Source organism: Watersipora subatra, chromosome 2, assembly GCF_963576615.1.
Source record: "Watersipora subatra chromosome 2, tzWatSuba1.1, whole genome shotgun sequence".
NCBI classification, from domain to species: Eukaryota; Metazoa; Bryozoa; class Gymnolaemata; order Cheilostomatida; family Watersiporidae; genus Watersipora; species Watersipora subatra.
Window position 1 is genome coordinate 31,122,325 of NC_088709.1, and position 15,170 is coordinate 31,137,494.

Below are 15,170 nucleotides of genomic sequence, written 5' to 3' on the forward strand. Positions count from 1 at the left end.
TTCCACAGGGACCTTATTGCAGCTAGTAGTGGGTGCTACTGCTGCGGCTTTCTTCTGTTTCTCGACTCCTTTTTCCACTGATTGGGGCACCCCTTTCAAAGATGTCCCGTGCCTCCACATCGCTAACAAATGGCAGGCTTCTTTTCTGGAGGCTCTGTTGGCTTGTTTTGCAGCTGTTTGACTTGTTCCGCCAGCTGCTTTACTGTAGATAGCAGTACATTCAAGGTGTCTTGTTTGGCACTGTGTACCGCACAATGTCATGTATTCGCTTCTAAGTTTTCTACAGCGTGGATGGCTCTGCCCAGACTCGTTTCTCTAGACTTGATCTGGAGAAATTCTCCTCCAGCTCATATTGCATCTTCGAGAGTCTCCGAGGGTATCGCTACAAGGTGATGCTGTGGGATGGGATGGTTTAGGGAGTTTGAGAAGTGCTCCTTTGCCATGTTACTTCTGAATGGTTTGGGCCGTTCAGCGTAGGCTATTTGGACTAGCCGTTCAACTTTCGTTGAGTGTTCCTCCAGAGAGGTTTGAGTTTCTTTTTTAAACTTCTCAACTCTGCTCTGGGCTTGTTGGGGAGATAGTCCAAATCGGGCTTGGATGGCTTCAAAGATGGCTGCCACTCCGACCGCCCTTCCGCAGGATTCTGCCTCTTCTTTTAAAGCCTCTCTGAGGTGCAATGTGCTGGCCTCCTCGGCCCAACTATTTGCAGCTGTAATTTCTCTAAATCTGGTAGTAAAATATTCTGGGTCTCTGACGCCATTATACTCGGGTGTTTTGAACTGGGAGGCCGGTTCTGGGATTCCACTTAATCTGATGTTGCCCAATGTTGCGCTTTAAGACATGACTTGAGCTTCTCTTTTAGTGAGGGGGACTGTTATAAACGATCGTGGCCTGAATTTGAGTGTTTAAGCTTTTTTGGAAGTATCGAGCGCCTTACAGAGTGGGGGTGGTTGGCGTAGTGCCAGTCATCAACCCTTCTCTGGAGTGCTGGATAACTTGCTAATTCTAAAACATCAGGTTACTCTAAAAATGTGGGGGATAGCCGTACAGCTATTTTGGCCAGATTTAAAACCCTCGTTGTTTGCCGAATCACTCCGGTTTCCTCTACTGAGGCTGCTTTTGCAAGCAGGGCAGGAGGTATACCGGAGTTTGACTTCCAAATTTTTAGATGGTGCCTGCCGGGTTCGGCGCAAATCCACTGTTGCCACCAGTGTAAAGGAATTTGTCGGCCTTTACTTGGCACGATCTAGTCTATTTTCTATAGAAATAAATTGCGTGTGAATTCGTTCAATGTTTCATTAGCAAAGGAAACTCACTAGCTGAGGAGCGTACGACCATTTGCTCTGCTCTACTAAGTGAGCGTTGCTCCCTTATATACAATAAAATTGCCTGTTCCAACTAACTGGACCGAGTAAAAACACTGGCTAACAATGTGATAAATTAGGTCCGCTAGTTCGTTGATGTGATAACATATACGACGATAATTGATAGCATAACGAGTAACAAGGCTATAATAAAAAAAGACAACACAAACAATAAAATATTTACAGACATATAAAATATATACAAACATATAATAAAATATTTACAAGAAGTTTAAAGTATCGGCCGGGCGACCACCACAATAGTATCCCTAAAATGTAATCTTTGCTTATGTGTGTCATCACTAAAAGCTCTTCGGATTTAATTCCGTGAGCCGTATCGGTAACCATATGACTCTGTTGATTAGCAGCTGTGTCCTTTCGGCCATCAAGCCAGAGCTGTCACTGTCTCAGAACAAGTCCTACACAATGGCTAAGCCCTTCAAACGCTTGCTAACTCAGAAATTTTTTGGTGCATCTGGTGTCAATCTAAAATTGGTTGGATTGCCCCTCTAGCTTACTTTGAAAGAATAATTAATCAAATGAGGTTGATCCAGGGCCTATGCCCTAATTGGCCTGGCATCATCTTTGTTTCGAAAAGCTATGGAGGCTGGCTTGGACACTCTTGAGCCTGTTATTGCCATGTTAGACGTTTGGGGTGTCTGTTTGATATTGAGATGGGAGCAGCTGATCTCCTAGTCTTTGCTTCAGCTGCTCATTTTTGTCATTCGTAGTGGGGGTCTAGAGATTTAAATTCCAACTTTTTAAAAGCCGAAAAAAGGTTCTATGTGGCTTTGGTGGAAGGTCTACACATCATCTCCTCATCGTAGTTGGCTATGGTAGATGGCCTCCTTGTCACTTTTTCTTGCGTTTGGCTATAGTAGATGACCTGCAATTTATCTCTCCATAATCTTTAGAAGATTTTTTTGCTGGAGTTCCTTCTGGCTCTATTTGCTTGGTCATCTAGCCAAGAAACCTTGGTGACTAGTGGAGGCTTCAGTGTAACCGAAAGTCAACTACTGTGTTTTGGTCGGTTTTCGGTAATCTGGTTTAGGCGAACATTCCTTTGACTTTTGTAGCCTCAACACAAGTTTGGCTTGGCTGATTAGGCTTTCTTGGGCTAGAGCTGCTTGCTTTTCAGTGAAAAAATCTGCTCGATTAGCTACGACACAAAATTGCAAAGTGGCGAACGGTTTCAGTTAAAGGGTAGAACATGGCTCTTCCTGATAGCTAGTTGATAGATATTAAGTAAATAGTAAATAGATACTGAGTCAATCAACGTGAGAAAATAAACAGCACGTGGGTTCGTTCATGTTCCGGTTTGATCAGCAGGTTTCCAAACCTTTCGGTTGCTACGTTGACTTGGAAGGCAATCGACAGATTGTTAGAGACCACTTAAACGAGCTACTCAACACAGATGCAATGCTTTTGGAAAGGGCTTTTCTGACCATCTTCAAGACATTAATTTTAAACTCAGCCTGCTGAGGAAAGAGGCAGAGCTAAAAGTTGAGCCTGTTTTAGAGGGCTTCATCTTGGCTGGCCAGCTTGCAGCTCTCCACTTCCTCGCTCAATGCTTTTCTTAAGTAAATCAACAAAACAGTCTCCGTCTACAAGTTGGTTCCCACCTATATCTTGCAAGAAATTTATAAAATATTCTGTGTACCCAGTTCATATGTAACTATGTGTGAACTAGTGCTGGGCACGGGTAGTAATACTCGTTGAACTCGCGGGTTTATCTTCTCTCGAGTATCGGGTAATAGAGATTTCGGGTATTCCGGTCCTTCGGGTTCGGGTTTTGACTTTCGAGTTTGGGTTTTGGTACACGGATCCATCAGGTAATGTAAACAAAAACTTGGTCTATTGCATCCTGCGCTCTTAGTCTGGGGCCACAGGGCATTTCTGTGTCATTTTGCTAAGAAGGCATGACAATGGGGAGTATAATTATACGAGTGTTTAATTTAATAGATTGAATAAAGCATTTCATACTTTATTTACCATACCTATCGGAGATCTTGTAGTCAAGCAGTGATTACTTGTCATTAAAAAGTGAGTAGAAATACTTAAATCAAATTTTATTTGCGCAATTAGCCAAATCGGCTTCGTAAACAAGTCTATATGCCTTTTTTAATACGGCGGTGTTTGCTTTCACCGATAACACATAGGTCCTTAGTCTGTTTTCGTTATTGCCTTGTTAGAAACTGCTATCAGCGTTGGTAGTAGCAGTGAAAATTTAATAATAACTCTATTTAAATTTATTACCACAGCTACGGTTTTTGGATTGCATAATTCATTATAACCAAGTTTAACTAAGCCAACAAGCCTTACTAATGGAAAAAGCCGATGATGTAAAGGTTTTATGAGATTTGGAGCACCATCTACAAAAAATCATAGAGGTTCATAGAACATGCTTAAGTATTAAGCTACCATAGACCTATCTTCTGCCACCTGTTGACACAAAAAATCCCTGTGGCCTAGACTATCAAGACTGTTTAACAATCCGCCTGTTAACGCTGCGATGACGAATGTCAGTCGATAAAAACCGTGAAAAATGATAAATGAATTGAACAGAAATATAATTGCTTTGTAAATTTGAAGATATCTGCTTAGAAAATCTAAACATATAATTCATATCAACAAACTCAAAACCCGAAAAACCTGTAGGCAAAGAAATACCCGAGCCTAGAACTACTAGCTACCCGATGCTTGAAAAACCCGAACAGAAGGGGGCGGGTTTAAACCCGTTGACCCAGAAGTACTTGTGCCCAGCACTAGTGTGAACTATTAGCAGCTTTTCAAACATGTCAGCAAAAGGATCGTTATCTTATTGCACCATCTTTGGCTTAGAAAAGGACCTTTATCATGTTTAGAGTTGGGCAGCCACTTATAAGGCAGCTTTGCTTCTATATGTCTGCATCTTGACTTGCCTCGGGTTACTTCGTTTCCTTAATGTTTGGTTTTTCCAAATAGTTAGGATTCAACATGACACAAATTCAGATTCCCTTTATTTCTTCCATGTTCCCAAAAACTAGACTTTTCACAAATATTAGTGTTCGATGTGACACAAAACCAAAATCCTATTATTTACTTTGAGTCTCTAAATTAATGCCGTTACTTAAGGGATTCTTATTTTTAGCTCTCTGGGTTTTCTACCTGGTGCTAGTTTTAAAGGAGAAAAAGAAGATACATTCAAAGTGCCGTTTACAGTGGTGTGAGAGCCAGACTCTGTAATCCCACTGCGGCCATAAGTGTAAAACAAATGTACATATAATTTCCAACTTAGTCAAGTCAGATATCTAAGCACTTTATTTATTGCCGCTAGCTCTAAGAGCTAACAATAGCTCTAAATAGCTCTAAGAGCTAGCTCTAGCAATAAAACTTGGTCATACCATCAATAGTACACATGCTTTTGCACACAAATATATTATAACACAAAGCAAGTGTAAGCCAAAATCATTGCTATTTTGAATTTGATGATCAGTGCGCACTCTTTTTATGTCTTTGGCCCTAAGATAAGCTTTGCTCTTCTTCAAACAGGGCTGACTGGGCATACGTAAAAACTGTGAGTTAGCCTAAATAGATGCGCTCATCTGGTTGATTGATTCTTGCTGGGCTGGCGCTGGCTGCATGCAACTGGTTAGTAATAGTTTATCTGGCTTACTAATTGTAGGTGAGCCCACTTGGTTTATCTGGCTAGCTTTCATCAAAATACTAGTGTCGTCTTACTTTATTCAAACTCGTCTTTTAGTATGACAATTTCGAAATAATAGGATTGAACAGAAAACTATTCAGTAAATTTAATTTGGTTTGCTTTTCTTATTTTATATACTTAAGCAATGTTTGATTTTTCTATATTATGTTTTTCAGAACAGTTTCAACAAGGTTTACCTCTGTTTCAATCAGCATTCTGGAAGACTAACCCGATACATGAACCATCAAAATAACCACTCTCTAGATAATACACTTACATGGCTGAGATGGTGTGTTGCAGAACACAAGGTTGTATATAGTTCTATGGCAATTTTAACCAATGCCATATTTATCCTGTTAAATCTATTACACCTGTACATCCTGAGTACTACTGCAAAACAACTTAAACGAAGTTACTTTATTGTTCTTTTAAACCTTACCATATGTGATATTATTGTCAATTCTCATTACATAATTTACTACAGCCCACTGCTACCAAGTTTACGTATGTTAGCGTTTGACATCATTTTTATTTTTACGCAAGAAATTGGATTTGCAGCTGCCCAGTGTCGCTACAACTTGCTGGCACTTGCTAGTTTTGACAGGTACTACGCTCTTCGTAAACCATTTCAGTACAATGATTCAAAGCTGCTAAACAACATCGGTAAAGTATCTGTGATTATTTGGGTAGCTGAACTGTTTTTTTCATTAGCTCTATCATTTTCCCCAGATATAGTATGTTTTATAAATGGTAAAGAGCATCCTGACTCTCTGAACTCTCAAGGAATTGCTGCAATAGTTATTGGAATTCTGAATGTTAGTGGATCTTTACTTATAACTACGCTGTGCCTCACTGCAGTGTTCAAAGAACTTAAAAAAATGAAAGAAAGATCTGTGCTACCGGAAGACAAAGTTCTGATAAAAACATCTCACTATGTTATTGGAACCATTGCAATGTTTTACATCACTGTGATTCCTATTTGCATTGGAATGGTTGTCTACTTTCTTTTCCCTTATAATCAGGAAACAATGAAATATGCGTTTGTACAAGTCATGCTCTGGCTACAGTCACTCTACAGTGTTGGTAATATTGGTCTGTATGCATTTCTCAATCCTGATTATGTAAAAAAAATAAAGAAATTAATATTTAGATTTAAATGTAAAAATCAGATTCATTCTCTTGAAGAGTAAGTATTATATCATACATTTTTGTGATGTTATGTAAAATATTATAGAGAACGATTGTGGTTACAATTTGTCATAATAAACAGTTACATTAAATGTTGTATATAAATATATATATGTAAAGAAATTTGTCCGTTACTTTACTCTCCACACAAGGTAAATGAACACATCGTATGTTTAGCAACTAAAATTTAATTATTTTCTCAGATAATTATCAAGTTACATCAATAAAATAGCAAAAATCAATTCACCAGCATGCAGAGAATGCGCGCATACTACACTGCCAAAATGATATCAGTTCATTTCTTCTGTATCATTCCCTTGTGATAGCCTCCACCTCTTTATCATTTTTACCCGCTATGCATGTTTTTTTCATCATGGCAATTGCTGACCCTGCTCACCAGTGGCTGAGTCATTGGTTGTGCTAGGGAGAGTCGGCTCCACTGGGAGGCGCTTGTCAGATTGGCCACTCATGCTCTGGCCATGATGGTTTGCCGTAACACCTATAAAAATGGATATGCCAAAAAAATTTGAACACATCATTGGACGTTACAGAGATGATAAATTAGCAGCATACAATGCAAGGCCAAAAGTAATTATAAAAAAACTGAAAAATAAATATGCTCATTATTTAAAAAGCAAAGTATAAAGGTGACCATCGAAGAAAACAAAAAAAACTATTCTTTTGTTAGATGTAACCTTTGACCTCAGGACTGGTGACTAACAACCATATAAGAAGCCGGATAACATCATGCTATATGTTCATAACAAAATCAACCACCAATCCAAAATACTGAAAACCATACTTCAAAATCTAAACAAAAGACTGAGAGCACAATTTACAATAAAGAGCAAAATGAGAAGGCAAAACAACATTATCAAAAAGTACTAAAGATAGTGGCTGCAATTATCAACTTGACTAGAAACTAAAAAACCAAACAAACACAGACAGAGAAATTGGTGATATCAGCCCTTCAGTGCAAAAGTGAACACCAATGTTGGCAGGAGCTTTATCAGCACCATTAAACAATGATTTGCTAAGCGCCACAAAATCTACAAAACATTTAAGCAACAAAACTTCACACAGACAACACACCCCACACACCTTACTCACCACACACACCACACACACCGCACACACCACATACACATACACACGCACATGCACATTTTGTGCCACTGACTATAAAGCTAAGTAGCTAAAGGCAAGTACTACAAAGCATCATCTAACCATGCAAATAAAAAGCCAGACTGATTATAGCAAATATGTTGAGAAACTGACAAACTATGTAGTAGTGGACACTGTTAAATAGAAGAAAGTTAGACAATCTAATGTCTACTCAAATACAAGCAAAAATGCCACATTTGACAATTTTAAAGTTTCATGGTTATCTACAACCAGACCAATGCAGATTAAATGAGAGAAATAAATTCGCATCATCATGCAGGCTTGCTACATGTAATCTTCTCAGTCTTTTCAAAGAGGGAACCGCTTTCGCGGTTCTCAAAGGGTGATGGCATTGATCAATCAGATGTGTTTGACGAGCCATTCTCACACTAGCATCTATCTGGTTGGATGCTAGTGACATCACCTTTCTCACCTGATGTGAGTATGCTTATGTCCGGTTAAAACAGATCTGGTGGGACTAACCAACAGCTAAGTACTCTCCATACTATACGTTATACTACAGTTCACTCTGAACATCATGTATGGAGCTCTTTTCTTTTTTATTCTTTGTGAAACTATCATTTCTAGCAACAATATAAAAAATTTAAATATTCATTATCATAGCTATACCAGATGAAGACATTGCATTTAGCAAAAAAACAAACTGTTTATAAACAATACATCATCTTAGCTATTGCATTACATTTACGCTACATCACCTGCAACTATTTATAAGCTGCAACTATCTTATTCCCTGTGTAATGACTGGCATTAGCCTAGTGAAACCAGCTGCTAATCATTACATGTGGTGCAATGTCACTATATCTTTCTATCAATGTAATGAGTATCTTCACCATAGATATAGTAAACCCATAGATATATATACCTATGATATGTATACCTATATATATATATATATATATATATATATATATAAAGGTAATTAATATATATATATATATATATATATATATATATATAAAGGTAATTAATATATATATATATATATATATATATATATATATATATATATATATATATATATATATATGCTTGTCAGGTATTAATATATATATACATATATATATATTAATACCTTTATATTTAAAAAGGTATTAATATATATTAATATTATAAAAAGGTATTAATATATTATTTAAAAAACTTTATATATATATATATAAAGTTTTTTTTTACATATATATATAACTATGTGTACTAAAAAACTACAAGTTTAATTAAAACATTTTATTACCTAAAGTTTCGTGCGGTAGGCTTGCACTCTTCAGATAAAATGTCAAAGAAAATATTCTACTAGCAGTAAAGCTGCATAAGCGCTAAAAGCTAGAGTCTAAAGTGACACTGTTTCTTAGCAGAAATTAATTGGCATGACGGCAACTGGATAAAATTTCGTTGCGCTTATTCAAGGTGGCTAATTGAGGCTTGCATATTATATAATACTTCTCCCATATACAGAGCTCGCATCTCTTAGTGATAGGGCTATAAGCTCTAGCAGTTTTTAAGATTGACCATTTGATGTTGTAGTCTAATCCGCTATCCTTTAGTTGCCATATATATTTGCTTAGCTCAGTGGCATTCCTTTTTGATGTATGGTTGAATGAAGCCTTATGGTTGGTGTATCTAGTTTTGAAAGTATTTTGAGTCAAGCCGACATATGTCTCCTCTGTTCCGTTGTTGGTGGTGACTGATGCTTGGTAAACAGCGTTCTCTGTTAGGCACTTGCCATCCATAGGGCAGCTGGCTCTATTTCTACAGTTACATGTCCTTGAGTTATCACCACGAGTAGGCAATAACAAAGCTTTATTGTGAGCGTTGATATGGCTTTTAATATTAGACATGCACCTGTAGCTAAGTTTGATAGTGTTGGCATTAAATACTTTATGCAGTTTATGACCAGGTGGAAATTCTGTTCTTAAGATGTTCAGAAACTGCTTTCCTATGTTGGAGGCAACATTCATACTATATGGCGGGTTATACCAGTGAGTGCAAGCCTACCGCACGAAACTTGGCCAAACTTTAAGTAATAAAATGTTTTAATTAAACTTGTAGTTTTTTTAGTACACATAGTTATATATATATATGTATATATATATATATATAAAAAAATTGTTTCCTCACCCCGGATACCCCGTATGGGTGGTAAATTCTGCTCTAACTCGGGTCTCCTACCAGAGACCTGGGAGTTTGAGCACTCGTCTCAAGATCTTAGCTGTTCCCAATAGCGCACTTTTCTGCAACTCACCTGAGTTGATTGTTGTTGGTATTTGGGCAAGCCACATTTTATGCGCCGGTGTTATTGCGCCCAGTGCCCCAATGACTACTGGGATTACGGTTGTTCTTACATTCCAGCATTTTTCAATTTCTTCTCCAAGAGGGAGATATTTTTCTACCTTTTCTTTTTCTTTGCTGGCTATATTGTAGTCATTGGGTACTGCTATATCTATTATAGTAGCCCTCTTGTTCTCCTTGTCTACCACCACTATATCTGGTTGGTTTGCTAGGACATGCTTGTCAGTTTGGATGTAGAAGTCCCAGAGGATCTTAGCGCGGTCATTTTCATTGACCTTACCAGGAGCTTCCCACCAGTGTTGTGGTTTATTAAGGCCATACTCATCACATAGACTTCTATACACAATACCTGCGACATGATTATGCCGCTCAGTGTATGCGTTCCCTGCTAGCTGTCTGCATCCACTGATGATGTGTTGGATGGTCTCAGGTGCATCTTTGCACAGTCTGCATCTAGGATCGTCTCTAGTGTGATAGATTTTCGTTTGGAGTTGCCTTGTTGGGAGCACTTGCTCCTGGGCTGCCATGATTAGCGACTCTGTATTGGCCGTTAGGTTTCCTTTGTTCAGCCACATATATGTCTGGTGAAGATCGCCAACCTTAGATATTTGTTGGTGGTAAGCACCATGAAGAGGTTTCGTATGCCAGTCAATTTCCTCATCATCAGGGCGTAGGTCCGTTGTGAGAGCAGCCGATTGAAATTCAGCTAGCAATTTATCTGAAATGGCCATGGAGGCTGCATATGTTTTGATGCTTTGCTCCTCCTCTTTCACTGTCTGCTGTACACTTTTGAGTCCCCTACCGCCATCTTTCCTATCAAGATACAATCTAATAGTATCAGATTTTGGGTGGAGTGCTCCATGCATGGTCAGCAGTTTACGAGTTGCTCTATCTGTTTCTTTGATGGCTTCCTCAGTCCACTTTATTATGCCTGCTAGATATCTTATTACTGGCAGTGCGTAGGTATTTATTGCCATGATTTGGTTCTTGGCATTGAGCTGGCTCCGTAAGACCTGCCGAAGGCGTTTCTTGTATTCGGTAATGGCTTTGTGACGTACCTCGGCTTCGTGGTTGATGTTGCTTTGCATAATCTCCAAGTACTTGTACCCTTCTTCTATATCTTTGATGGTACCATTTGGCATTCTTATATATATATATATATATATGTATATATATATATATATAAAATAATAACAGTAACATATTTCACACCATCGATCACTATATAGTATATAGTGTATATTGCGATCTTGTAAATTTGAATGATTATTCTTATAACTAAATCTTATAAAATTGAATAATTATTCTTACAATTGAATATTGTAATAATTTTATAGGTAAGAATTTTTAACTTGTAAGAATCGTCAAAAAAATATCGTCATTTCCTTTACTTTCACTGCTTTGAACATCAGTTGGAATACCAAAAGTACTTGTTATAAGTATCCAAAATATCAGAGCCCCGTAGAATCGCCAAAAATGATAACTTTTCAGTACTTTTACCTTAATTACAGAAACCTTCGGCAATTAGACAATGCTATAGACTAGTGAAATGTGCACGTTTTTCTCATGAAACGCGCACGAATTAATAGTTCTACTATTTGTCGCACAGCCTTATTGGCGTTTCGTTGGCTGGTCTTAATTTGGATTAGACAAAGCTTTTCAAGTTTTTATCACAGTTTTTGGCCAAATTAATCTGTCTATTTATGTATACCCTACAGGATGAAAATACTCGTTGGTTATAAAAATTCGCGATTTCGCGAACAATCAAATCTATGAGTTAAATTCCGTGAATAATTAGTTCTATTTTAATCACAAGAGAGAATAACTACTGCATCAAATTAAAAACTAGCCACTAGGCATAAATACTAAACGTAGCTGAGTTCCAAAACATCTTTAAAATCATTGTCTGGGCTTTGAGCTAACACCATTGCCAATGCATCACATTTCTTTACAAAATTATTCAACGTTGTCACAAGAGATGCAGAACGGCGTCATCGCAAAAAATAGCCGCAAGGCAGAAGTACTAATTGTAGCCAAGTTCCAAAACTTCTTTAAAATCATCACCAGGGATTCGAGTTTTATAGCCATTGCATGAAACTTTACAAAATTATTCAAAGTTTTCAGAAGTTATTCTGCATGGCTTCGTCATCGCAAAAAATCTCTCCTAGTCTTTTTACGTTGAAATCAACTCCATCAATCTCTAATACCGAAGTTGAGGACGATCATGATCCTGATCTAGACATTATGGTACGTATTTGATCTGCAGTGCAGATACATTTTTCCATAATTAACTGCATTAGTTAATTCTTTTGTTTAAAAACTGATCGCTTTCATTAAATACTTCAGCTATTGTTTTTGCACTTCTGCACCACCGCACGTTTTTGCACTTATTAATATGTTTTCTTTTTTGTGTTTACTTCAGATTGAGAATGAAACAAACTACTTCGATCACGAAAACTAGAAACAAGTAGTAATATTCATCAAGGCAGGGATATTACCAGTCAACCTAGACACCTTCATCGACAACAACTCCTTGATATCGCTGCAGCAAACGTGAGTATATTATATATTTTATTACATGTATAGATATATAATACTTTATTACAAACTTTCAAACTTAAGAGTACAAATAAAATATTCCAAATACAAATAAAATTTTACAAACAATGAATGGAGTAAATATAAACAGTTTAGTCCATATGGCGGTTGTCTAGCAAAAAAATTAAACTGGTACTCTTGATAAGTGAATACTAGCGTGTAATGGTGCTGACTAGTTATATTGGTAATAGCAGCTCTGTCGCTGTCACTGTCTTGGGTAAATGTTAAAAGTGATTCTCTCGCTACTACATGACTGGTAAGGAAGTTTTCATCAGAACTCTCTTTGTGGCTTATTATTGCAAAGTTCTGCCGGTTGGCCAAAAATTTGTGCTCGCTAAAGGCGTTTTTTCCTTTTTTGAAACAGATATTCTTCATGTTAGCAGCTGCAGTCACTTCTACTTCAATTTCGAGATCTTCCTGAATGATTGGTGATCTTCTAAAAATGACATCCACCACCCTTGCAGTCATTGTGCATACGTGAATGATGAAAAATCTGTCTCTCACACCAAAACAGATAGCGAAGCGGTAGGGATGGAAAAAATAAATATTGCGTTTTACCGAAGAAACAAAATAAAATTCAACTAATTTAGTAAATGTTTTTGAAAGAACTCATTACTTACCACAAGTTGCTGGTTCATCAAAGGCCTCCAAATCTATGAATATCCGTGAAAACCTCTGAACTCAGCAAAAAATTTATAGCTTAGCATGATCGACTCGTAGTTGCAAGCTGTGGTGTACATCGCGTTTTGGAGAATGCGCACACCGTAACACGCGGTGTGCGCATGCATAGGGTTAACTCTATTGCTAGCTGCAATAGAATCAACTCTTCATAGAGAGTGACAGTGTTCAGCTGCGAATAAATTAATCCGCGAATATGCATGAAAAGGCTATTTTCACGAAAATTAACTCCGCGAATAAATTCATTCTGTAGGGTCATTCGATCAGATAGGTTAGTTTTATGATATTGCGGTAACCTTTCAAAGACTTGGTAACATATTTATAGTAAATAAGTTTATTTGTGTTTTTTATCAACATTATACTTACACAACTCTATCGAAAAATGGTTAAATTTGTTGATGAGATTTCGGTACAAGGGTTTGTAACGGCCGTTAATGAATAATTTTTATGAGTTGTGTGCACATATTCATTTATCATAAATCTCTCAACCAATCGCTTCGCTCGTTTTTGGTCGTGGTAAAACTGACTTTGGATGAGAAAGGCAGAGATCTTAGACACACGGTAATAGATAATACCAATGATTTAGAAGCTTCTATAGCATTGATAATACTAAAAGTGGCCAAATAAAAATTAAACTAGTTGCAAACTAATGAATCAAATAAGATTTAGCAGCAGTTAGGTTGGACCACTGTATTGAACCATAACTGTCACATACAACTTTCATTGTATTTTCCTGATAAATCAGGCTTGCTGATTCCGATTTTATACTCAAAATAAAAATTGGCTCACTAACTTTCAAAGTTATGAAAGCTTTTAACAGGGTTTTAATTTCGGTCTCGAAAACAACTCAATCGGTGCAACAAGCTCCGCCCATATAGATATGTGACGTATGCTAGCTGCAGTTTAGGAGCAGAAGTTGGGGATGTTTAGTCCAATTCAGAATGATAGAGATGGGTGTCTCAAAACCCATTATTATCTAAATTCAGCCATCAAAATCTTCTCAGTCCTTTATGAAAGGACTGAGAAGACATTTAACATTTGAAATATCATCTCAGGACAATTTAAATTCAGGAAAGGTCATTTAAAGTTGCTTGTAACTTGTTACAGGATGTTTATAGGCTGAATGCCGAGAAAAGCACAAACTAGTGTTGGTATTGCGCCTTTTTGAGCTCATTTTTTTTGGCGTCCAGCCAATTAAACATCCTGTAACAAGCCATTAGCCATTTTTAATAGTTTACCTTTCATAAAAGGCTAAGATTATTTTCAAGGCTGAATTTAGATAATAATAGGTTTTAAGACACCTATCTTTATCATTCTAAATTGGACTAAACATCTCCAATTTCTGTTCCTACAAAACTAGTAGACGTGACATATCTATGGGCGGAGCTTGTTCTGCCGAATGTGTTGTTTTCGAGACAGATATGGGTCAGGTATTATGGTGCTGGCTGCTGCCTGAGATGTTCTTCGACGTTTCGGCAGGCTTTCTGTTCTTATGGTTGGTGTCCGTTTTTTCCCAGTTTTTGGTTGAAGGTAGGTTGAATAAGCTGTAAATATTGTAGGTATTGCGTCAGATTTTAGCATTAGTTTTCTTCCAATACCTTGTGGAGCCTTGTAGCAGTCTTTCTGAAAATGTCCACTGCATAATACAGAGCTTGATGTTGAAGTCCAATCCTGTCTTCGCACCGCCTTCACCCAAGCATTACGGGTTTCAGCTCATTTCTCATTTGGAAAACAGTGAAACACCAGATCTTGGCATTTCTCAGGATCGCTTGAACATCCATACCACAGCGCCCGCTGCGGCTTGCCTTTTTCTTAGCCTAAACATTAACAATACATACATGTAGTAGAATGAATATCATTACATTATTTGGAATGAGACAAAAAGGCATTTGATCAATCAGGCCAAGCTAGATTACAACCCTATCAGCTGAGACACAAGTTGGTAATATGTGTTGTTGTAATCAGTCTAGACACTCTTTCTTTTGATAGCCCCAAGCATTCATTCACTTCACTTTCAATTCAGAATAATCATAGAAAGGTATGCTCATTGTTATTAGACCATGATAAGACAAGTAAGTTCAGTTAAGTTGGTATTCAGTTTGTTTCCAGTAGTTTCTTACAACGTGAACCAATGATACAGTACACGTGCAAAGGTTAGGTTTACCATGTATTTAGAATTTTTA